The sequence below is a fragment of the Psammomys obesus genome, unplaced genomic scaffold (genome assembly GCF_907164565.1).
Source record: "Psammomys obesus unplaced genomic scaffold, mPsaObe1.curated_primary_1811, whole genome shotgun sequence".
In the NCBI taxonomy this organism is placed as follows: domain Eukaryota; kingdom Metazoa; phylum Chordata; class Mammalia; order Rodentia; family Muridae; genus Psammomys; species Psammomys obesus.
The window spans coordinates 17,003,718-17,028,502 of record NW_026596046.1 but is presented as its reverse complement, the minus strand read 5'-3'; positions in this window follow the sequence as shown (position 1 = coordinate 17,028,502).

The window sequence follows — 24,785 nt, the reverse complement described above, 5'->3', positions numbered from 1 at the left end:
CTCATAGAAACGTGAGTGTTACTACCAGTGAGAATATTATTTGGCACAGGGCCTCACTATTCCACCCAGGACCCTCCTGCACCAGTGCTCTGAATGCTGAGATAACAGGTGTGTGTGTGTGTGTGTGTGTGTGTGTGTGTGTGTGTTGACATGTATTATTTTTTTGTGGTTTTGTGGTGAATTCCTGGAGTTAGAAATGCTAGTGTAAGGGATATGCTTGCATCCCAGCACTACTTCCAGCAGCCTGAGTAGTTTTCCTTTCCCAGATACCTTCGCTCAGATAAAGCTGATCTTTCCCTACACTGCAGAAAAAAAAGTCCAGACATGGGCCTGGAGGAATGGCTCAGCAGTTAACAGTGCCTGCTGCTCTTCCACAGGACCTGAGTTTGGTTTCCAGCACTCACATAAGAAAGCTCACAACTGTCTGTAACTCCAACAGGCCCCAGGGGATCCAACACCCTCTTCTGGCCTTTAAGGGTACTTGTATACACACACACACACACACACACACACACACACACACACACACACACATTCGCACACATATTTGAAAAGATAGACTGCTGAGGACATAGTAAAGTCCTTGCCTTGTGAGCATGAAGCCCTGAGTTTGACCCCCCAGAACCTATGAAAAAAGCTGGGAGTGGTGATGTATGTTTGTAATCCCTTCGAGGCAGAAGAATCCCTGGGACTCATGGGCCAACCAGGCCAGATTACTCAGTGAACTCCAGGCCAGTGAGCGAGTATGCTTTAACAAACAAGATGGCTAGCTCCTGAGGAACAACACCTGAGATTGTCTACTGGCTTTGCACACACACACACACACACGTGTACACATGAAGAAAACATTAATAAAAAAGAACAGTGAAACTCTGAGTGTGCTACACACACCTGTAATCCCACACGTGGAATTCAAGTCCAGCTAGAGCTACAGGAGAACCTATTTCTAAAAAAAAAAAAAAAAAAAAAAAAAAAGATAGCAGAGCAGCAGGAGCCAACACCATCCAGAACTCTCTTGCACCTCTTAGTGGAGTACAGACTCATAATGAATAGCTGCTTACTAGGCTCTCTGGCCTGTCACGCTCACTCAAGAGTTTGTCTTTACTCTAGGATCATCAAGGTTGCCTGGCAACCACCAGCAGGCTGGGCTCTCACATGGTTTCCTTAAAGAACATGGCAAAGCTCTCCTTCCTGTTACAGTCCAAGGGCCTAATTAGTGTGAACCAGAATCAATGCTGGGAAAGGGGGGGGGAATGTAGGATGGTGAGAAGAGTGTGGAGAGCACAGAAGAAGGTCCTGCATACTTGGGAGCCAGCATGATAATAGCCACGATTTCTTAAGGGTCTGTGTATGAAAATCACTCACAGATAAAAATCTAAATTCTCTTCCTTCTGCCTCCATGATAGAACACAGCACAGGGCCCAGCAAGCAGGGCTTCTGAGGCTCATGGCTGAGCTACTGTGAAAAAAATATAAGTTCTATAACCTGGAAAAGGTTTCTGGTGTGGTTAGGAGATATGGTTGGCTTAAAATATTTAGAGGTTAAAAGGGCAGCATGAAGATTTGGAGGGAAGGAATTCAGGCTCAAAAAGAGGAGGGTGTTTTTATTTTTACGTAGGGTCTCTTATAGGCTGGCATGACCTTGAACTCCATATACAGTTAAGGATGACTTTGAGCTTCTGAGCCTCCTGCCACCTCCTGAGCACTGGGATTATTGTTTATCATAACACTCTGTTTATTAGTGCTGAGGATTGAACCTAGGTCCCTCATGCATGATGATAGGTTATCTCCACCCATGAAATAAGCCAATTCAAGCCAAATTAAAGCACAGAAAGGAAGTTTATTGGGATCAGCTCTCAGTTTCACCAGTTCCCAGGGACAGGAACAGGGAAATCACCATGCAGAAAGGGAGACAGAGAATGGGAGTGGGGTGAGAGTAAGTGCATGCAGAGAGAAAGAGAGAAACACAGAGAGTGGGAGACCAATGTCTGGATTATGTAAGTGAAGAACCTCTGGGGAAAATAAGTCCAGTGCCTGGGCTGCAAAGTTCAGGGTACAAGGCCAGGTATACCAGCCATGCCCTGTATCAGGTAGGGACTGAGGGATGCTGGGAGAACCCGGAGGCCTGGTCCTCTTTGGTATGTTTAATAGGCACCTCAGCCACTCATCCCAGTTATGAAACCCAACATCCCAGCCTTTTGTTGATAATAAATGAATAAGGGGCAACATACTCATCTATGACTACTTCCTGCCAACTTGGGACGTCATTATTGGGGAGGTCCAGAAAGCAGGAGTGTTGGCCAAGTCCAGGGAGAGCAAACTGTTGTTTTACTTGCTGTCCAGGTTGTGGGACCCGTGGGATAGCTGCTTTTGGAGCTGTCCTGAATGCAGATTTTGAAGAAATACCTGGACCTGACAAGATGCTGTAAAAAGATATATGTGTTAGGGGCAGAAGACAAAGTTAAGGAGTTTAGGAAGAAAAAAAATTTTTTCTTGGGTGTACATTTGCAATGTTTAGGCCCATGGTCTTGGTAGTTGGAGAAGGCGTTGTCTCAAAACCAGGAAAAGGGGAGTAGATCCCTCCCTCAGGATTGGCAGGTGGGGAAACAGGCTGTTGACTGACAGTAATTATCTGGAGTCCATTTGCCTGTGAGAGGCAGATTAGAGTGGATTCCCTGAGACGTACGAGAATCTTTTTAAGTTTACAAAGAGAAATACATTTTAGACATGTTAGCATCACCATTATTTGTAATCTGCACTGAAATTCATTCTGTAGGGAAGGCAGTAGACTCACACTTTTGTGTCATAGTAGAAGCTTGGGAAATAATTTAAAATCATGAGCTTGTGACTATGACAGTGGATCTAAGGTGGAATGTTTTATCAGAGTTAGACTAATAATTTATCAGAACTCCCTTGATTAATGTTAAAGCTCTGAACTTTGACGATTTTACAGTAACCTATGGGGAAGAAATCTGAAGCATTTTTTTTTATTCTTTTTGCATATCTTAAATCACTTTCTTATCACCATTTAAGTGTTTACATCCTCCAACCTTCCTAACTTGCATTTACCAACCTTAAACACCTTTTTATACCCTCATAACTTAAGCTTTTTAATCCTTAGATCTTACATAAACTTTACCCCTTTTTTTTTTTTTTCTAATTATTTACCGCTGTGAGATACAGGTGATTGATTCCTAGGAGCAGTGAACTCACTTGTAAAGTGAGTTTCTTTAGATAAAGGAATAAGAAAAAGTTACTTCTTTCACTAGTCTAGTCTGCAAACCGGTCAGAGACCTGATAAGGATAAATTTCACCTGAGTAAGCAGGAAGTACAGACCAGACAGCTTCTGATTCTGTAAGAGTGACAGAGACTCACCAGCTACCGGGTCCTCAGGGTCCTCTGTGGTTGGTGGGGCAGAGGCAGTCTTTGGCCACCAGACCCGGAAGATGAGAGGCTTTGTCTGTGGAGAAGGAACATGGGAGATACTAACCTCATCTTGTCTTAAGCAACATGTAGCAACCAATTCTCCAGCATCCTGTTTGCCCACATTTCAGGCCTGACCCAGCAATGGGTGAGGCACTGTGGCAGTCTTTCCCAGTGGTTAGCTTACTGCTAGGATTTGGGAGTCTCTGTCTGTCATGGTAAGTTGGTAAGTTTAAACAACTTAAATGTCATATTCAGCAGATCCTCTGACAGGTTTGAGGGCTAGTACCTACTGAGCATATCTGAGTTAAACAATCTTTGTCTGTTTTTTAGTTATTTGCTTTAAACTATTCCTTTCAAACATAAAACAGGAGGCTAAATAAAGCTTATTCCTGTAACTAACTGCATCAGTTCTTAGCATGACTTCAAATATATTTCTGAACACATTAAAAGATATGATCATTTTAAGGTGGTTGACTACCAACTTGTACTTCTTAATTTTTCTTAAGAGTTTGCAACAGTTTAGTAGCTTTCATGAGACTTTAGGTTTAATCCCTATTAGGTTTGAGCCTTAAACATCATGAATTTGACCTGAAGATCTTCTAGTATCAAAATAAAACTTTTAATCACAGGTACAGTCCATAGAGACTGATGACTTTATCATACCATTATAGACCATTGTAGTTTTCTGTATGGCTTAGTTTATTCAAACAGCAAAGCTTAAAGCTTAAAGTTAAAGCTTAAAAGACAGAGAAGCTATATAAACATTATTTTAAAAAATCTACAGCTTAATATAGATTGGCATCTTGGCAGCCCTTAGGTTAAGATGGCGGTGAAATCAAACTTTTTTTTTTTCTCCAACCCGTAACAGAGATGGCTGCTAGCCATGTGGCTGCCCTTAACCAAGATGGTGGTGAAACTATGGCTCTATCTTCTTTATCCCATATCAAGATGGCGACCAGACGGCATTGTTTTTATATCATTTCTGCTGCTGTCCTGAAGCAGCCTCAGTGGATGATTTAAAGGAACCAGGCTGCTCTGTCACCACCACAGTCGCTGCTACCTCTGCCACTGATGCTGTGCACAGATTCTGAGACCAGGCATGGACCATGGACGGGAAGGTGGTGGTGGTGGTGGTGGTGGTGGTGGTGGTGGTGGTGGTGAGGGGGAGCTGGGCGAGGCAGCATCTGGAGCCGCATATACAGAGGTGCTCAGCCACTGAAGCTGTTTTGCAGTAAAGGAGGGGGAAGGGTACAAGAGTGTGGTTTCCAAAACATAACTGGACTCACAGTGTTCAGACTGAAGTTGTCCATACAAGGCCCGAGACAAACTCAATTTGGATACTTTTCTCCATTTTAGATCTGGTGGCACCCATTTTCCTGCCTTTGTCGGAAACCGAGGGCTCAACATGGCGTCCTGCACATAAGCTTGGGTCGTACAGTGGGGGCATAGGGGTAACTTGGAAAAGACGTCTCCAGGTTCCTAAGGATCTCCAGTGGGAACAAGACTGTCTTTGTTCTGGAACAGACAGGCTTGCCCAGACTGGCCAGCTCTTGGCAGGAGAGCCTCTTGAGTGATTAATACCTCAAAATATATTTGGTATAAAGGAGGTTTATTATGGGAAATGGGGAGGGGGTGGGGATAGAGAGCAGGGAGGGAGAGGAGTGTGCCCAGGACAGAGAGACAAAGGGACATAGAGAGACCAACAGAGGGGATGTGGATGGCTGGCAGGTCCTTTTTAATCTGGCACACACCTGGTAGTGGAGGCAGGTGATGATGTCAGAGGTTGCTAGGCCCCTGAAAGGCAGGCTAATGGGACTGCCTGTATGCTAACACCGGGTGTGTTTAGACCTGGAAGAAACACCGGGTGCTTCAAGGCTGCTGGGAGATGGATACTCACAGAGTTCAAATCATTCAGTGTCAGGAGGAAAGAAAGACCAGCTTCGCCTAGCCCACTGGACTAGTGCTCCACAGCTCAGCACCAGATGATAGGTTGTTTCCATTGACAAAATAAACCACCTACTAGGCAAGCAGTCAACCAAGTGAGCAACATGCCCAGCACAGAGGGTGTTTGGAAATGAGGATGGCTCCTAAAGGAAGTGTCTGTCTTGGGGAGATATGGAGTCCATACAGCACAGGCCTTTGAGCCTGAGATGTGTGGGCACCATTGGACCTGATGCTTTTGATAAGTTCATTAAGTATAAAAGGCTCTGGGATATCTCCTTCAGACAGCCTCTGTTCCTGAACAGGCTCAAATAGTTCAGTGTGAGAACACAGGATCTGCCCTAGTCTCTCGGTCTGATTGGACTTCTATAATAAAATACCCCAAAACTAGGTGGGTGACCAATAATAGAAATGTGTTTCTCATAGTTCTTGAGAAGACATCCATGACCAAAGAGCTGGCTGCTCTGGTGTCTTTCGGGGGCTGCCATGGTTCTTAGGTGGCTTCTTCTTCACAGTATCCTTATCTGGCAGAGGGGTCAAGTGAGCGCTCTCTGGCCTGGGACTAGGGACGCCGTACAATTGATAGGATGCTCGCCTTTCATGCTGGAAGCCTTGGGTTCTGTCCTCAGCATCACATAAAACTGGCCATGGTGGCACACAACCATAATCCCAGCGCTTGAGAAGTAGAGGAAGGTAGAAGTAGGAGGCAAAGCATGGCTTATCCTTGGCTACCTAGGAAAGTCTGAGGCCAGCCTGGGATACATATGACCCTATCTCAAAACGGGGAGGGATTCTTAAGTGTATAGTTCAAATGACTGAAGATGTAGTTCAGAGGTAGAGGGTTTGTCTAACTTGTCTGAACCCTTTAGGTTCAAATCCCCTGTACTGAAAAAAAAAAATTACATACATGCATATAGTGCAGCGATGTTTGTTAATATTCTCAGCTGCCCACTGATAACTCTGGCTGCTTCCTAAGCTCTCTGCTCACAAACTTACAGAGCTATTATCTGGGATGGGATATAGCTCATGCACAGCAGACCCTCTTGTTTTCTGTATCGAAAATCAGATCTTTACTGAAACAGTTAAATGTATACATTAAGGGCTCATGTGCAGCTGGACAGAACCTAAAGTGATTTGCTAACATAGGTACCATGCTCTCTTCCTAAATGCTATGGTTTCCAGAGCCCAGAAGAGGAGGGGATGTGGAGATTGTACCATAGATAAGCTTCAGAAGCCCAGCTTTTGAGATGATTAATGGTCCCTGGGCTGCTGCTCTGATTCAGCCTGATATGGCTAGGAGAGAGGGGAGTCTTGTTTAAACTATCCCTGTTCCAGCCCCACACTCTGTTATCTCAGCAAGGTCAGAATCAATCCGTGTTTAAACTATTGGTGGGGAGGGTGGCTTACAGAGGCTCCACCCCACCCCTTCACAGCCAGGGCCACACAGCTCCCAACAAAGCAAAGAAACAATTTCAAAGTGTTACCTAGGGCCCTAGAAGGCTGACTTGAAACTTTGGGGCTTAGAGATTTGCCCTCTTTTTCCTCAGTAGGTGTTTTGGGACCCCTGAAGCCCTGACCTTCGAGGAAGTGGGCAAAGGAGGACCAGGGTGGCTTTTCTGCAGAATGGAAGTGCCAGATGGCCAGGCAGGTGTGCTTGCTGACATAACAGCCTTATCAGATACATGTGGGGCCCAGCCCCCACACGCAATTCTGATTAGTGAAGGGGGAAGGTGTCCTCTCCCCTCCTCTCTCTCCACCTACCCCTCTTCCTCCCTCCCCTCCTCCCTCTCCTCCTTCTGGGCTGAGCAAAGGAACATCCAGGTGGTTCTCAGTTGTTTACTGTCTTCCCCCCCACTCCTCTTGGTCTCTAGAAGAACTCTGGTAGTCTCTTCCTCTCCCCACTCACAAACTGACTGGAAAATGGGGCTGGGGAAAACCCCTCCATGGCTGTTTAAAACAAAGGAGTCCTTTTGGGCGTCTCCAGAGTGCCTGATCTCACTAAGGTCACACTGTATGGCTTTAGCACCCCTAAACTTCTGTCCTTGCACATCTCTGTGCTAGACCTGGCCTCTGTCTTCTTCTTTGTCCCCTTTTAGGAGGGGGTCCAAGCTTCATGTTCAGTTACTGTCGCTATGGGATATCCACCACAAATATCAACTCTCTATGATTCATGCCTACCTAACGATGTTGGGACAGAGCCCAGCTTCTTAGTGGATATACCCAAAATGATGTCTTTTTTTTTTTCCATATGTAGGCATTCACCTGGGTTCCTTTTACAATCCTTTCCAGTACTCGAGCTCCCACAAACTGCAAAAGGGGATCTTAGGTTAGGTGGCACTGTGAACACACACGCTTTCCCCTTTCCCACTCTAGTTATATTGTAAGGGAATAGCGTACAGGAAGGAAGCAGATAGATATGGTGGCGAGGGGGAGGGCAGTCAGGAGGAAGAGGTGGAAAGTACAGCACAGCAGTGGGCAGAAGCTGATAAGCACTGTGACTGCTGCAGTGGACCTTGTCGCTTCCCCTAAAAGGTTCCAAATTCAGGGTCAGATAAAGAGCAACCCACTACCTGGTGTTTACTCCGGGAAAAGGTGGAAGAGCTAATCTAAGACAAAATCAGGGGATCCAGGCATGCTTGACAGCGTACTAAGGCAGTGGCTCAAGAACTGAACATGAGGAGTCATGGGAAGCTCTTCAGTGAGCCCTGGCCTGGGATGGGAGCTGGGACTCATGATGCTTATCTTCCCTCCTTTTTTCTTCGTCTTGAGCTGGAGTCACATGTATGTCAGGCTGCCCTTGAATTCCTTACATAGTGAGCATGACCCTCCTGCCTCCACCTCCTTGGTGCTGGGATTCTGGGCATTCGACACCATACCTGGTTTTATTTAGTGCTAGGTATCTAGCCTAATGATTCATGCAGGATAAGCAGGCCCATTACTGCTGTGATACAGGCCCAGTTAGCACTCAGTATTTTTAAAATTCTTCAGTTGAGTCCTTTGGTCAGCCAGATTGGGAACCACCAGCCTTGCACACGTTCATTTCAGCACCCAGGAGTGGGATGAATTAGCCATCTACCTGCCTGCTGTCCTAAGGGAAGCTTGCTAGGTAATCACAGGAGTTGCTAGGATACCTCTATCCGGAACCCCTCTGCCTTCAGCATGCTAGGCTCACCTGAGATGCAGGACACCCTTGGCTTCTGCGTCCCTATGGATGGTGCTGCCCTGAGGGAGTAGAAGACCCATACTGGGTAATTCAGTGTTTCTCCAGGGACCCTGCCTGCTTTCCCATTGCTTCTGGAATGTTCTTCCTGAGGACCAGCTCCTGTCACTCATACCCCTTAACTCCTTGCAGTCCAAATCCTAGCAAGGACCATGTCCAACCATTCTCACACTTTTCTTTATAACCGAATTCCCTTCCCTATCCTGTATGTCAGGTCAACTGGATGTCGGGTTCTCTTGGTCTTCCTGAATCCTGTCCTCATCCCCACCTCTATAATCGTACCTAGCTAGATGACTGAATGACTAGCATAACACAGGGTGCAGAATGAAAGCAGAGATCTGTCTTTGCTGAGACACACGCAGTTAATTCTTTAACTTTTTTTTTTTGTTTTTTTAAAGACAGAGGTATGTGGGATCAGAGAGATAGCTCAGCCAGCAAGGATCTCTGTAACCCACCACAGCACTGGACATGGTGGCTTGTGTTCATAATCCCAGGGCCGGGTAGGCAGAGTCATGAAGATCCCAGGGCTCTCAGGCTAAGCCTAGTCTAATCAGAGAGCTCCAGACCAGTGTGAGACTCTGTCTCAAAAAGCAAAGTGAGCAGCTCCTGAGGAATGACACCCAAGGCTGTCCACACACATACATACATTGTGGGGGTCCGAGAGTCCAGCAAAGCTGATCTTTATTTGACTGAGCCAGCAGAAAATGATCAGTTGGGGACAACAGCACAGACTCGGGAGCTGTGCCTTCGAACGTTCATCCTAAGTATTTGAGCAGATGACAAAAATTTACTGTACTAAGGCTGCTGCTGATCGATCAGGCCATGGAACAGACTCAGGAGCTGAACTGCGACCTCGAGCCAGAATGTGACAGAGTTTTTAAGCCTGAAATCCACAAACATCTGTACCAAGTTATCCCACCAATCAGGATTTAGGGATAGGGTACTCCCTTAGGAACATGTCTTTGTGGTACACTTATTCTGTTTCCGTTGATTGGGTTATTCAACTGTGGTGGGGTGACTTGCCTAGCATTCAGGCTTCAACTTGCCAGCCCAGGATGTCAGTTACCCAGGGAGGCCTTGGGAAATTAAACTTCATTTGACTCCTATTCAAAACGGAAGTTTTATTCAAAATGGCTTCAGTTTGGTTCCTTCTTACAACATGTGCTCTCCTCGCAAACACACATGCATCAGTGCACATGTGCACACACCAATACAGAGATGTCTATCAAGTGAAAGTGGCTCTCACTCTCCTGCTCACCAGTCATAGCCAGTCAACAGACCCCAGTCTAAATGTGCTGACATTCTATGACCCATGTGCCGTGAAACAATATTTATTTGACCTCCCAAATCTATTTGCTTAGATCGTAATGTCCAATACACGGGTGGTTGGAGGTAATTAGGCCACAAAAGCAGCACCTGCAGTTTGGTGGCAGTGCCCTTGTAAGAAGCAACAGGAGAACTTGATCCATACCTTCCCTGCCCTAGGGATGTTAAGTCATAGCTGACCATCTCCAGCTGAAGGACTACACTTCCCAGCTTCCCTTTTCATACTATGGAAGTCATTTTTTCCTCTGTAGGCATATTGGCCATCCACACACATGAGTGACAAAAATGCCCCCTTGCTGTAAATAAACATGGTCCCTCCTAAGGTCCGACCAAGCCTCTTTCTTTTTCCTTTATTTTTCTCTCTACAGCTGCTGTTCATCCTGAGATTCTCTGGAGAAAAACCAACTTCACCATTTTGGACCAAATTTAAAGCAAACTTTATTAAATATTAAATACTGACCAAGAGATGGGCTTTGGTCAGGACCACTCCCGGGAATTTCTCAACGGAATGGCCCTGAGACTCGTGTTGTAGGAGTTTGTGAAGACAAACCTATAGACCACCATACTTCCCCATGAGGCTTTGTTATTTCCCAAGAACTTCAACTCCCAGCATTCCAGGTTACCTGGTCCTTGGGCAGATGGGTCTTACAGATTAATTTTTGAGCATTACACTGCCCTTTAAAAAAATAATCTAACAATAACCAGGAAGAGGATCCCTACCGCAAATGGGATCTTGACCTTGATTTTAATCTCAGACTTTCCAGCCTTCAAAAGTGTAATACATTTCTGATATTTAAGCTGCTTTGCCTGTGATACCTTATTGTAGAAAGCTGAACCGATGACTCTGCCCTACATGCTCCATGTACCCCCTTCTCCACTTGTCATGTGGTGATGTTTTTCCTTTGTTGTCAACTTGACAAGATTTAGAAATACCCACGAGATTGTTAGTCAACTAAGAACTGACCACAATCCAGAACCTAGTGCTCCTCCCCCACTCCCACCCCATGCCCCTGACACCTTCAATGACTCAGTGAGGCTCCATCATCATTAAAGGCCAATGTGTCTCCATATTTCCCCCTATGCACATGCTCCACACCCCCATAAAGTCCACCATTATGACCTCTATCTGATCCTCCTCTATCTGTTTCCATCTCATCTGAGAGGCAGCCATTTTGTGTCCCCCTTCCTTCAATCAACCTCTAGCATGAGGTCTGTTGCAGGCTGTGATTTTTTTTTTGGTGGCATTCCTTGGCCTGAGGGGCCAAGATACTCTTTTACAGCAAAACCCTCTCACTGGTGAGGCATGAGTCTGGCTGTTGTCCTGTGTTTCTCATTGGCAGAAGACCCATCTTGAAAGTGGACAGTACCATTCTGTGGGACAGAGTCCCAGACAGAATAAAAAAGGGAGGAGAAAGATTTCAGAGCACCAACAGCCCATGTTCTCTGCTTCCCACTGTGTTCAGCTACATTTTTAAATTAATTTGTTTTCTTCTTAGACAGCTCTGTTATTATTTTTATAGAGGGTTTCATGTAGCTCAGGCTGGCCTCCAACTTGCTGTATACTCAAGGATGAACTTGAACTCTTGATCTTCCTGCTTCCGTACTCCAAGTACTTGGATTACAGGCATATGCCACCGTGACACACCTTCCTACACATTTTTGTTAAAGCATTTCAGACCCAGTGTGTATACAGTCGGGGTTCCACTTGGTCACTTGAAACTCTCAGCATCCTTGGCTTTGCTGGATCTTTTATGTGCCTTTTCCTGCTCTGAGATGTTTTGGTTATACTACACATTTGGCACCCACAGTTCCACCTGCTTTGACTCACACCTGTGATTCCTAAACAGTTGGTGATGCCTTTCCTCGAGCTGTTTCAGTGTTACTTCAGCAATGTCTTTTGAAATCTGTCTCTTGGAGTTTGCTACAGTTTCTGGAAGGTGTCTTGTATCTTGTGTTTTCCCACCTAAGGTTCCCCTCACTCTCCCCACAGAGGTGTACCTCAGACTTGATTAGAGACCTTTCTTCTTGAACATGTGTTGGAACTGAGAGCCATGTGGGTGGGCTGTCCTTGCTGCATGTCCACATGGCCCTGTGCCTCTTAACTAACACTTTCTGAATTTCCATCTGTTTCATAGTGTAGGTTGCTCACAACTATATCCTCAGTAAGTCGTAAAAAAATAAATAAAAAAAAAAATAAAGGGAGGCAGATCAGGAGGAAATGTCCTGTCCTGCCAAGTCATAGTGTCCCTTGGTTCCTTCCAGGGCCTCTGGTGTCCTGCAGCCTATAGAAGGAAGGGGTGGACTGGTACTCCAACCAAGGACCATGTATGGATATAACCTAGAACCCCTGCTCGGATGTAGCCCGTGTTAGTTCAGTAACCAAGTGGGTTTCCCTAGTAAGGGGAACAGAGACTATTTCTGACATGAACTCAATGGCAGGCTCTTTGACCTCTCCATTCTCCAAGGGAGGAGCAGTCCTGCTAGGCCACAGAGGAGGACTTTGTAGCCAGTCCTGAAGATACCTGGTAAAACAGGATCAGATGTAAGGGGAGGAGGTCCTCCCCAATCAGTGGACTTGGAAAGGGGCAGGGAGGAGATGAGGGAGGGAGGGTGGGATTGGGAGGGAATGAGAGAGTGGAATACAGCTGGGATATAGCATTAATAAAATGTAACTAATAATAAAAAGAAAAAAAAGAAGGAAGGGATGTTAGTTTTAGCCTAATGGTTCACGTTAGCCTCCTGCTCTGGAGCAGGACCAGGCTCTGTGGGCTCCTAGACTAGGTATGGGATAGTGGCTGAGGGAAGGTGCATGTTTTGTGGGTGACCAGATCAGCCCCCCACGCTCCTGCCTCTGGCTCTTGAAGTGCCCCCATTATAGGCAGGACTGATGTGAGTCCAGAGAGAACTATTTGTTCAGTCCTCAGAATAGAGGCGATTACCAATGCCGGAGGGGAAGAACAGCTGCCCACCATCCCCTGGCTGCCCTCACCTGATAGCCTCTCCAGGTCTTATCAAATTTCCGTGTCTTACAATTACCTCTAATTTCATTGCCCAGAAGAGAGCTTTTCCCTGCAGCCAAGATTATTTTATGTTCCTCCTTTTGCCTCTTCAGCCCAAGCCTCTTGTTTTCCATAAGCAACATGAGCCATCCTTACCCTGGAGTTCTGCCTACTCCCCACCCCTGGTTTCTTAAGCTTCAGTCATTATTCCTCATCCTGTCCCTGAGAGGGGAAGGAGGGGAGAGTCCCTGAAGTGCCCTTGGCCCCCAAGTTTAAGGAAAATACTCCATAGGATTCTCCACAGACATTTTTCTTACACTGATCTAGAAACAGGTGAGTAGCAGGCTTCAGTTTGGCTTCATTGGGCCATCCATCTGACAGGTGCCTGTTAAGCTGTTTATTTTTTTTATTTATTTTTAATGATCTATATGTTATTTTTAATGTTCCAATGTTGACTACTCCAATATTTTAATATTTCAATATACAGTGAACACATGAATATGTCTGATTTGCCTCAACGATTTGTAATGTGAATTCTTTAAAAGGTGCTAAACGTAACAATACTGGCACCGTAGCTACTACCGTTTATTAAATTTGCCCCACGCTCTAAGCATACACTCTTATATTTAATCTCCAAACAACCTCAGCAGCCAATTATCATTTTTCATGACTTTTTGGGACAGCATCTCCATGTAAGCCAGGTTAGCCTCCACCTCGTAGCATCCCTCCTGCCCCTGCCTCCCAGTTGCTGAGATTACAAATGTGAGCCACTATGCTGGTGACCTAGTTAGCACTAACTGTCAGTCTGACACTCCCTGGAGTCACCTGAAAAGGGAATCTCAATCCAGAGACCGCTCAGATCAGATTGACCTTGTCTAGGAGGGCCCAGACCGTGATGGGTGGTACCATTTTATGGGCAGGAACCTGAGTGAACCAGCAAGAAGCATGCCTCCATAGGCCCTACTTCAAATTCCTGTGTGATTTTCTGTCTTGACTTCCCTCAGTGGTAAAGTACAATCCATAAGCTGAAATCAACCTTTTCCCTTAAGTTGCTTTTGGTCATGGGATTTGTTTCGGCAACAGAATGAAGCTGGAAGATCTGCCATGCCCCCTAATACACATTAGAGGCACCACCCAGTCAAAAACTCTTTAGCACAAATCAATTTCAGCCCAGGCCATGTGGTTCCTTGCCTCTCTGCCGTGCTCCGATTACGGTCTGGGATGCTGTAGTTTCACTCCTTCTGGATCAGGCACCGAACCTGCAGAGCGCACTTCTTCTGTAGGAAGGTGTGAGTGGTGTTGGATTCCAGGCAGAAAGGGATGAAGCCTGGAGTCCCTCAGGAATGGCTGGAGTGCTTGGAACAAAGTCTGTGAGAAAGGACTTCCGGTCTCACTGGGGATGTGGAAAAGAGCTTTCCACGGAGTGTTTCCGCTACCTCTTTTAAGGAGATTGCCGGTATCAGACAGCAGCAGAAACTCTTAAGTTCCAAAGCTGAGGTAGAAGGCGGCAGGAACTTGCTTTGGTTTGGGCGGTCAGAATGGCTGGTGAACAGCAGAAGTTCATGGCAGCCAGATGGGCTTTAGTGGTGACCACAGCAGTTCTGCCGGTTTTGCAGCGTGAAGTCCAGGGATCCAGCAATGAATTCTTTGGGGAGAAGGAAAGCCCTTCTTTCCTCCAGTGTTACAGCTCCGAATAAACAGCCAGTCTAAGTGGATGATGCTCACTAGTTTATTTCATGTGAACCGGGGACTTGTAAACCTTGGGCAGTGGGGAGGAGCTTTGAGGATGAATGCATTTGATTGGTTGCGGCTAGGATGCTGGCGATGCTCTATTTGCATGGGGACAGCTTATGTGACTTGACCACATGTAACCAAGTTGGGGGCTGTGTCATGTGCTCCTGAGGCAGGCACGGAAACAAGGAGAGAGCTTTGTCCCACGCCTTTTATTCTCAGGATGAGATTTGGAGTCTAAAATGTGAGATTTCCAGGGCTTGAGCATGTTCCATCTCCGTCCCTTCCCAATTCCTCTGGAGGCACAATCTATGAGCTCTACAGAGCCCCGGTAATGCCTAGTCACAGCCTTAATTTTAAGATTTGTTCCCTACTTTGGAATAGTTTCAAGTCTTTCAAGGTGTAGAAATAGCAATTGTTTGGTCCAGCACTGTCAGAGGCAAGACAGCTGCCCGCTTGAGATGAGGAAGGCAAGCCTTACAGCGTTTGTCCTCTCTTAGGCCACTGTCCAACTCACTTCAGGAATACAGGTCTGAGCTTCCTTCTGCAATGCTCTCTTCTTCACATTTCACTCAGTACTTTTGTCCCTGCTGTTCCTCTTGCCTGGAATCCCACCCCTGGGGTTCCTCCAGTGTCTTCTTTTCCATACGGCCTTGTTAAGACAGGACCCCGTATATCCCAGGCTGACCTCAAAGTTGAGGTGCTGCTGAGGAAAACCTTGAAATTCTGATTCCCCTGTTTCTGTCCTGTTTGGAATGTGCACTGTGCAGAACCACACACAGTTTTACTCAGTGTCAAGGGTGGAACCCTGGGCTTCACAAATATGAGGCAAGCATTCTCCACACAGAGCCATCCCTCCTTCCCCTTATCATCTCTTTTGGAGCATTAGGGTAAGTGGTCATCCATCCACCTGCTTTGCTATGAATACCTCTGGTGGATGCTTTCCACCTGCTGATGGAAGGGCACTATCTGATCTTAGGTCTGAAATCCAGGACAAATGGCGGAGGTGCCTATTTAACATATCAAAGTGGACCTGGCATCCAGGTTCTCCTAGCATCCCTCAGTTCCTACCTGTTATAGAGTCCTTATGGTGAACATGCTGTGTCCTCCCCACCCCACAAATCATTTCCAGCCCAGGGGTTGGGATTCCTTTCCCTATACAATCTAGCCATTTTGGTTACCTGGCCTTTTGGTCTATCTTCTCTCTCTTGGCCAGTCTGTTGGCCCAGGCTGCCCCTTTTTGTCTGTATATTCTCTCTCCCTTCCCCCTTTCCTCACAAACATTTTCACTCTGGACTCTCCCAGATGTCCCTCCCTCTGGCTATGCGCTCCCTTTTATCTACAATAAACCTTCTCCTTCGTCATATCTAGAAACAGCTGTGTCCTTCCTTCTTAATTTGTTTTTATCCATCTGCAAATGTCCTTCCAAGCATCCCTAAGGTAGAAATTGTGACCATTTTACCTCCTTTCTGACATATCAACTCAGCACAAAGCTTGGCTTCCAAAAATGGACTGAGCAGCCAAAAGGTAAAGTCATTTGTTGTTTGGAACCATGGTTGTGTGGCATGCTGGGGTTAAGAAAAAACTTTCTTCTGAGTGCCCCCCCCTTTTTGTGACCGCTTGTGAGTGGATGAATTGCAAAGCAGGTTGTGTTTTGTTTTGGTGTGTGTGGGGAGGAAAGGTATGCCTTTCCCAGCTGACGCGTTCCTGGTCAGGACCCAAGCTTGGCTGAACCAGCATGGACTTTAAATTCATTCCTAACCTCGTTGGTCTAAAGCTCCCATCTTAGGAATGGCAAGAAGCAGCCTGACACTAAAACCCACACTTTTTTTTCCTGCCATATGAGCAGGGACAATGAAAAGGCATTTGTTTGGTCTCTCAGGCTGTCCAAATATCCATAAATGAGCTCAAGCTGGACTACAGGATTTCTGATGGAAGACAAAAATCATCATTCCTCAGGAACTCATGAAACTGGTTCTCAGTTGCTAAAAGGAGTCATTCTCTTATCTCTAGCAGAAGGGACATATGGTTCTATTGGCACTTTTTCTGTAGCTGTCGAAGCCCATGCCAGCCTCCCTCAGTCTCTACTCACAGGTACCTATTATACATTTCAAAGCCCATGCTATCATACTAGCCCCTCTCATTTCTCTACCCTAAGCTCCCTCCCAGCTATTCATACTTACTCCCACTTATTCTCTTCGTCTCTCTTGCCATGTTCTCTCTCTCTTGCTATCTTACTATCTCCACAATTCCCTCTTGCTCTCTTACTTCTCTCACCTTGACTATGTCCAGTCTGCTGGCCATGTTTAGTCTATTTCTTTCTCTCTCTGCTCTGGACTCTTCCAAATGCCTCTGGCTGTTCTCTCTCTTTCTCTCTCATGTCTACAATAAAAACCTTAACTATATCATGGAGCAGTCATGATGGCAGCGTGTATCCTTAATTAAAGTATTTTCCAGAGAAGAGAAACGTGTGTGTGTGTGTGTGTGTGTGTGTGTGTGTGTGTGTGTGTAAGAGAGAGAGAGAGAGGGAGAGGTGGGGGAGATACTGAGATGAGAGATGGAGAGAAACAGAAACAGGGAGATACAGAAATAATATCTAGGGCAAGTAAACTACTAAAATAATAAATGTCCTAAACCACTGCTGCCATATTCCCTTGGCCCCACACTAGGTGTAATTCTCCCCACAGAACAAGCAGAATGGAACTCATCTGTATTCCCTGAGCACTGATAAAGACAATGGGATGAAGGTATCTGAGAAAGACTAAAGTCTCAGGGTCACTAAAGATAAGGCAAAGCAACTCAAGGGCAGTGAGCTTGAGCAGAAAGCACGTCGGGAAAGAAAGTCTTCATACAGCTGACAATTATTTGAAATCTGAAGGTGGAGCAATTGCAAGCAGAAACCTGACATTTTCTGCAAATAGCAGAAGAGATGAGCCTTTCAAGGAAGAACAGGGCAGGAAAGCAAAGCAGGGTCAAGTGTCTGGCTCTTCTCGAAAGACAGACAGTGCAAGAACCTCTTATCCACTGTTCCCATCTGTCCTTTGAGTAGTCATTAGTGCTTGTAGTGAGTAGGGTGGGAGTCAGGTCTTGGTGGGTCTTCCCTCCTCCTTGGAAGAGAGGAAAATATCGGGATAGAGAGAAAGCAGCTAGAGGGTCATCTGGGAGACGAGGTCAGAGAGGTGCATCTGTAAAATGGGGATAATGACACCCACTTCGCTGAGTCCTCATGGGGATTAAGTGAAGTGAGACAACTACAGAGGGTCTGGCATTCAAAAAATGCTTACTAAATGGTGATTGTAATTATTTGGATTCACAGACTTCCCATAACTCTGGTGGTATTGTAATACTAAAGAGAGAAGTATGATGAGGCATGAAGCACTTGGTGGCCTCTTCCAGAAAGGGAGGAAAGACAAGAGCTTCTTACCCTGCTGTTCCTATCTGCCCTTGGTGAGGCTAATGCAGGCAGCCTGCAGTTGCTAAAAGCCTTGGTGAAAGAGCCACAAGACGAGAGTGGGCATGGAGAAGGTTTGCAAGTCCTTCAGGCCTCTTTGTCATTCCCTCCCCCATTCCTGACCTTGGGGAACCTTCTGAGCACAGAGGAGGAAGGAGGAGGGATGTTGAGAACAAGTGTGTTTGAAGACCACCCTGCTGTCTGTTCCTTACCAGGCCACAGAAGATGACAATGCAGCCACTCCTGATGTGATCTGATAGACTAAGATCAGAAGGAAGAAGAGGACCTCTCCTATCAGTGGACTTGAGGAGGGGCATGCATAAAGAAGGGGGAGGGAGAGTAGGATCGGGAGGGGAGGAGGGAAGGGGCTTATGGGGGGATACAAAGTGAATAAAGTGTAATTAATAAAAAAATTGTGATTAGCATCTAGCAAATATTTACTGAGTGACTGCTTGTGTGCCTGGCATTGTGTTAGGCCTTGGGGTCTGTAGCTGTAAAAAAAAAAAAATGGGACCAATCTTCTGGAGAGTGACATCAAATTTAGCACAAGGAGAGCAACAGAACAAGAAAATTTGAACACAGGGAACTTCCCAGAGACTCATACTCCAACCAAGGACTATTCATGGAGATAACCTAGAACCCTGACAATGCAGCCACTTCTGATGAGAACTGATAAACTAAGATCAGAAAGAAAGAGAGGAGGACCTCCCCTATCAGTGGACTTGGGGAGGGGCATGCATGCAGAAAGGGGGGGAGGGTGGGACGGAGAGGGGAGGAAGGAGGGGCTTATGGGGGGATACAAAATGAATAAAGTGTAATTAATAAAAGTTAAATAAAAAATTAAAAAAAAAAGAAAATATCCTATTCTTTTCTGAGTCAGAACACTTCTGGTTACATAGGCCAAGCACTGTAACATTCTTGACACCTTTTTTTTCTCTCACATTGTTCATCCAATTCGTTGTCAAGTCCTACTGGCTCCATCTTCAGTTTATAAAAAAAATCTGACTACTTCCCATTCCTGTCACCCTAATCCAGATCACCATCAACTCTTGGACATGAGCTTCTTAGCTGGTCTTTGCTTTTATCCTATTCTTTCAGGCTCCCTCTCTCTAGGGCAGCCAGAGTGAAACCCCTTAAAACACATATCATTACGCCACTTCCCTGCTCCAAGTATTTCCGTGACTCCTTCTCTTACTTTGGAATGAAGGCAAAGTCCTTACAGTGACCTACATGGTTGCCTTGGCCTCGGTTGCCTCTTTAGCCCCATTGTACTCTGGCAGCAGTAAGATCTGCTAGAATGAAGTGAAACCCACTTCCTGGAAGAGGCAGGGAGCAAAGACAGTGGGGGCCTCCCCTACTGCTAGCAGACTTCCAGGAAGTATAGCACTGTGGCCTCCACACACTGGGCCCTGGATTAAACTGACTAACGGGAAGACAGGCGATGAGCAGTCAGATGTTTTTCAGGACATAATTATATAAAAACGAGTGTAAGCTTCGCATAGAAACATGTATAATACTAACACATCTTAATATATAAACAGCTCCTAGATGACAAAAAAGAAAAAAGACGTGCCACTCAAAAAAATGAGAGAAGTCAATGCAAAAAGAACTCATAAAAAAAAAAAAGAACTCATAATAGAAAATTAAAGGTCCTGATAGTATGTAGAGGAAAAAAAACCCAGCTTACCTCAAGAGGAATCAGGAATGCACACATTTAAACAATAAGATGTGGTTTTTTTTTTTTTTTTTTTTGCTAATTCAACTGGAAAAATAAGAAGGGTTTATGTTGCTGGCCTGGGGAGATGGCTCAGTAGATAAAGGTGCTTTCTGCCAAGCCTGATGACTTGCGTTCAATCCCTGGTACCCACATAGTAGGAGAGAAACTATTCCTGCAAGTTTCTTCTGACTTCTACACACTCACTGTGGCACATAACCTCACCTAGACAGACAGACAAAACGGACAGACAGATAACACAAATAAATGTAATACAGTTTTTTAGAAAGAAAGATTTGTGATATAAAGAGTGAGCCAGAACCTGGGGGCTGTGGCACACACCTGAAATCCCAGCACTCTGGGAAGCAGAGACTTGTAGATCTCTGTGAGTTCAAGGCCAGCCTGGTCTACAAAGTAAGTCCAGAACAGCCAAGGCTGCACAGAGAAACCCTGCCTGGAAAAACCAAGAAAAGAAAAGAAAAGAAAAGAAAAGAAAAGAAAAGAAAAGAAAAGAAAAGAAAAGAAAAGAGAAGAGAAGAGAAGAAAAGAAAAGAAAAGAAAAGAAAAGATTGAGCAAAGAGTGGAAATTAGCACAATCTTTTTGTAATTAGTACACTTGATTCTCTGGGGGACGATTTTGTGGTTTTATTTAAGCAGAGATAAAGTGTACCTGTGGGCTGTCTATTGTCTCTGCTGTGCAGCCAGGTGTTGGGCTCGTTGTTGATGCTCAGCTGGGCTGTTCTTCCTATGCTGGCTTTGCTTTTCCATGATGGTTCTAGGAAGAAATGTGCACGATCTCAGCACAATAAGATCTGATATGCATCAGGGGCCCTTCCAGTTCTGTGGCATTGTGGACCAGTGACTCCCGGAAGCCACTAAGCAGAGTGTACTTTGTTTCCTTATTGTTCCTGTAATCGACAATGGGGGTCAGGGCCTGGCCCTTGAATCTTCTCTGTACCCTGTTGCCAAAACCTCTGGGTTTCTGCCAGTTTTCCTTAATTTTGACATATCTGATTGACTGGTGACAGATGAAGTTTTTGGTCCTCTTTTTCATGATCTTGCATTTCAGCAGAGGTCTGAGGGCAGGCCAGATGTAAAGTAGGAGAAGGCCACCATTTTCATATGCAGCTTCAAGGAAGAGAGCTAAAACTTTATTTAAATGTGTAAGTGTAAAATTTTGTTATATAATATATATAATTATTACACATATTAATATATGTATTATAAACATATAATGTATTAAAAATATGTATTTCAGACAGGTTCTCATATGTTTCATGTTTTGTACCCAAGAACGACCTTGAACTTTTGATCCTCTTGCTTTTGTCTCCAGGATGCTGGGATTAGAGGAATGCACCATCTTGTCCTCTTTATTTGATACTGGGGATTGAACCTGGGTTTGTGTGTGCTAGGCAAGCACTCTGTCAACTGAGCTACATCACCAGCCATAATTTTCTAACTCTGAACCTCGTAACTTTGTTAATAATGCTGTTACAACCGAAGACACACATTGAGAATAATTTGTTATTAATTACAGTTTATTCACTTTATATCCCAGCTGTAGCGCCATCCCTAACCTCCCTCTTCTCCTCCCATGCCCTTCGCCAAGTCCACTAATAGAGGTGGTCCTCCTTCCCTTTCCTCTGACCCTAGCCTATCAGGTCTCATCAGGACTGGCTGCATTGTCTTCCTCTGTGGCCTGGTAAGGCTTATCCCCGCTCAGGGGAAGGTGACCAAAGAGCCAGCCACTGAGTTCATGTCAGAGACAGTCCCTGTTCCCATTACTAGTGAACCCAGTAGGAGATTGAGCTAGCATGGGCTACACCTGTGCAGGGGTTCTAGGTTATCTCCATGAATGGTCCATGGTTGGAGTAATGGTCTCAGAAAAGACTCCTGTGCCCAGATTTTTTGGTTCTGTTGCTCTCCTTGTGGAGTTCCTGTCCCCTCCAGGTCTTTCTATCTCCCCCTCCTTTCATAAGATTCCCTGCAATCTGCCCAAAGTTTGGCTATGAGTCTCAGCATCTGCTTTGATACCTTGCTGGACAGAGTAAAAGGGAACCCTCCTTCATTGCTGGTGGGAATGTAAATTTGTACAACCACTTTAGAAATCAGTCTGGTGCTTTCTCAGACAATTAGGAATAGTACTACCTCAAGACCCAGCTATACCACTCCTAGGCATATATCCAAAAGATGCTCAAGTATACAACAAGGACATTTGCTCAACCATGTTCATAGCAGCTTTATTTGTAATAGCCAGAATCTGGAAACAACCCAGATGTCTCTCAACTGAGGAATGGATATAGAAACTGTGGTACATTTACACAATGGAATACTACTCAGCAATTAAAAACAAGGAAATCATGAAATTTGCAGGCAAATGGTGAGAACTAGAAAAGATCATCCTGAGTGAGGTATCCCAGAAGCAGAAAAACACACATTGTATATATTCCTTTATAAGTGGATATTAGACATATAATATAGGATAAACATACTAAAATCTGTACACCTAAAGAAGCTAAGCAAGAAGGAGGACCCTGGGTAAGATGATCATTCCTCACTCAGAAAGGCAAATGGGACTGACATCGAAAGAGGGAGAAAACAGGGAACAAGAAAGGAGCCTACCACAGAGAGAATGATTTTTAAAGGTAAAAACAAACAAACAAACAAACAAAAGCAAAATCCGAAACCATTCATCTTCCTTCCTTTTCTTTTCTTTTTCTTTTTTCTTTTTTTTTTTTTTTTTTTTGTCTTTTTCCTTTTTGTTATATAGAGTCTTACGTAGTTTAGATTGACCTTTCCTCTGTATCGGAGGCTGACCGTGAACTTCTGGTCCTCCTGCCCTGCTGGTTTTATATAGTGTTGGGGATCTCAAGATTTTGTACATGCTAAGCAAGCTTTCTACCAACTGAACTATCTCCCTAGTCTTATGGAAGAAACTTTCACACTCATAGGAGTTTCTTTTCTTTTCTTTATTTTTGAAGAAAAAAAAAAGTTGGTGGGGGGGTGGAGGGTGTGTGTGTGGGAGTGGGTGTTGGGCATGGGCTTGCCAGGCATGTGTGTGAAAGTCAGATTACAGTGTTCGAGTCCGTTCTCTCCCTCAGCCTTTGGTACAGGTGACCAACTTCGGGAAGTGCCTTTATCCACTGAGCACTAGGGAGTATTATTCCATCACCAGCACTGCTTATATGCAGCAGCCTGCCTGAATTAAGTCTCTATGTACCAACATAGAGCAAGCTTAGAAACACACCGAGAAATGAAAAAGGCTGGTCACAAAACACCTATGCCAGAATCTTTTCATATTTAAGCTGAAGTGAAACAAAACTATAAATAGAACTGTGTATGCGCATACATGTAAGTGGGTAATTCCTAGAAAGGCCTGGAGGGATAGACAATTCTAAGTACAGAGGGAGGGGCAGGCCTGCCATGCGGAGGAGGTGTAGCTACTGTCCACTCTGTTTCTATACTACTTACATTTTACAAGAGTAATGTGTTTTGCATTATTTGTGCAGTTAAAATTTTGGGTGGGAGCTAGGTATGGTGGCTCGTGCCTGAAATCTCAGCTCTTGGGAGGTGGCTAAAGGTGTATCAGAAGGTGAAAGCCCTCTGGGATCAGCCTGAGCTACATGAGATTCAGTCTCAAATGAAAACAAAACTTTACTGACTGAGCACAAACCTGTAATCCCGGCTACTCAGGAGGCCGAGGATCACAAATTTAAGAACTGCCATGTTTACAGAGTGAGTTTAAGGCCAGCCTAGGCAACATAGTAAGACTCTATTTCAAAATAAAAACTAAAAGCACATTTTCCCAGTATGTACAATTCAATCCCCACCATCTAAAAAATGTGTAAGCATACTCATATATATCTAACTTATACATTCATATGAAATTTAGTTTTTCCATAAATATAACGGCTCTCCCATACTCTCATCCCACATGTGCTTATGTCACAGACGCAAAAGCAAGTAGAGAAACGTGCTTTACTGAGTTTCCACAGCTGGGAATATAGAGAAGGAGCCAATGTTCACAGAGAAGTCAGAGTGCTTGGCCTGGGTTGGTGAGTAGGGTATGAAGCAGTCCTGAGCCTTGAGAAGTACATAGCTTCATCGAGGAAACAAACCCTCAATATTCCAAGGCAAAGTGGCCTTAACCGGTAACAATCAAATAAGAGTAAACAAGCCCAGGTAAGTGGCATTCACCTATAATCCCAACACTGGAGAGGCAGAGGAAGGAGGATCATGAGTTCAAGGCTGGCTTTTGCTACATAACAATATTTGTTGAGGGACCACCCAGGAATGAGAAAAACAACTGTGATTATTTGAACTGAAGCCAGGTGCAGATAGCTCTTGAAGGGCAAGGTGAACTCTTCTGAGAAAAACCATAAACAACCAGCTGTAAACTATCTTCATGCTATTCTTGCTGACCAATAAATGTATAGAGCAAAAGTGGTCTGATTTTCAGGTATAAAAACCCTGTGCTTTGTATGTTCGGGGTCGTCTCCTGTCTTTGGAGGGGCAACCCTATTGTGATTGGAATAAACCTCTTGCTTTTGCATCGAGTTGTGGTCTGTGAGTGTTCCTGGGAAGGGCACGATCCTGAGCTCCTGAGCAGGGAGACTCCAGGTCTTACAATGTCAGGTTGAGTGCTAAGAATGTCCCATCCTAGTTTTAACATTACTATTACTATAACTAATTTTATTCCCCTGTGATATACATACTGTAGATTTATTACCTGCATTGTCTAGGTGGGAAGGTCAAGATGCTGTGCAGTCAAAGCTGGCCTTGAGCTCCTGATTCTCCTGCCTTCACTTCCTAAGTGCTGGGACTACAGGTTCATGCCACCACTCCTACTGCCGCTTACTCTTGTGTGACCTTGTGCAAGCAATGTCTGTCCCCTTTGGGGTCTCAGTTTCATCATGGAGAAGGAAGGGAATTGTGCCTGGACAACTTTGGTAATACTTTCTCAAGACTTCAGATTTA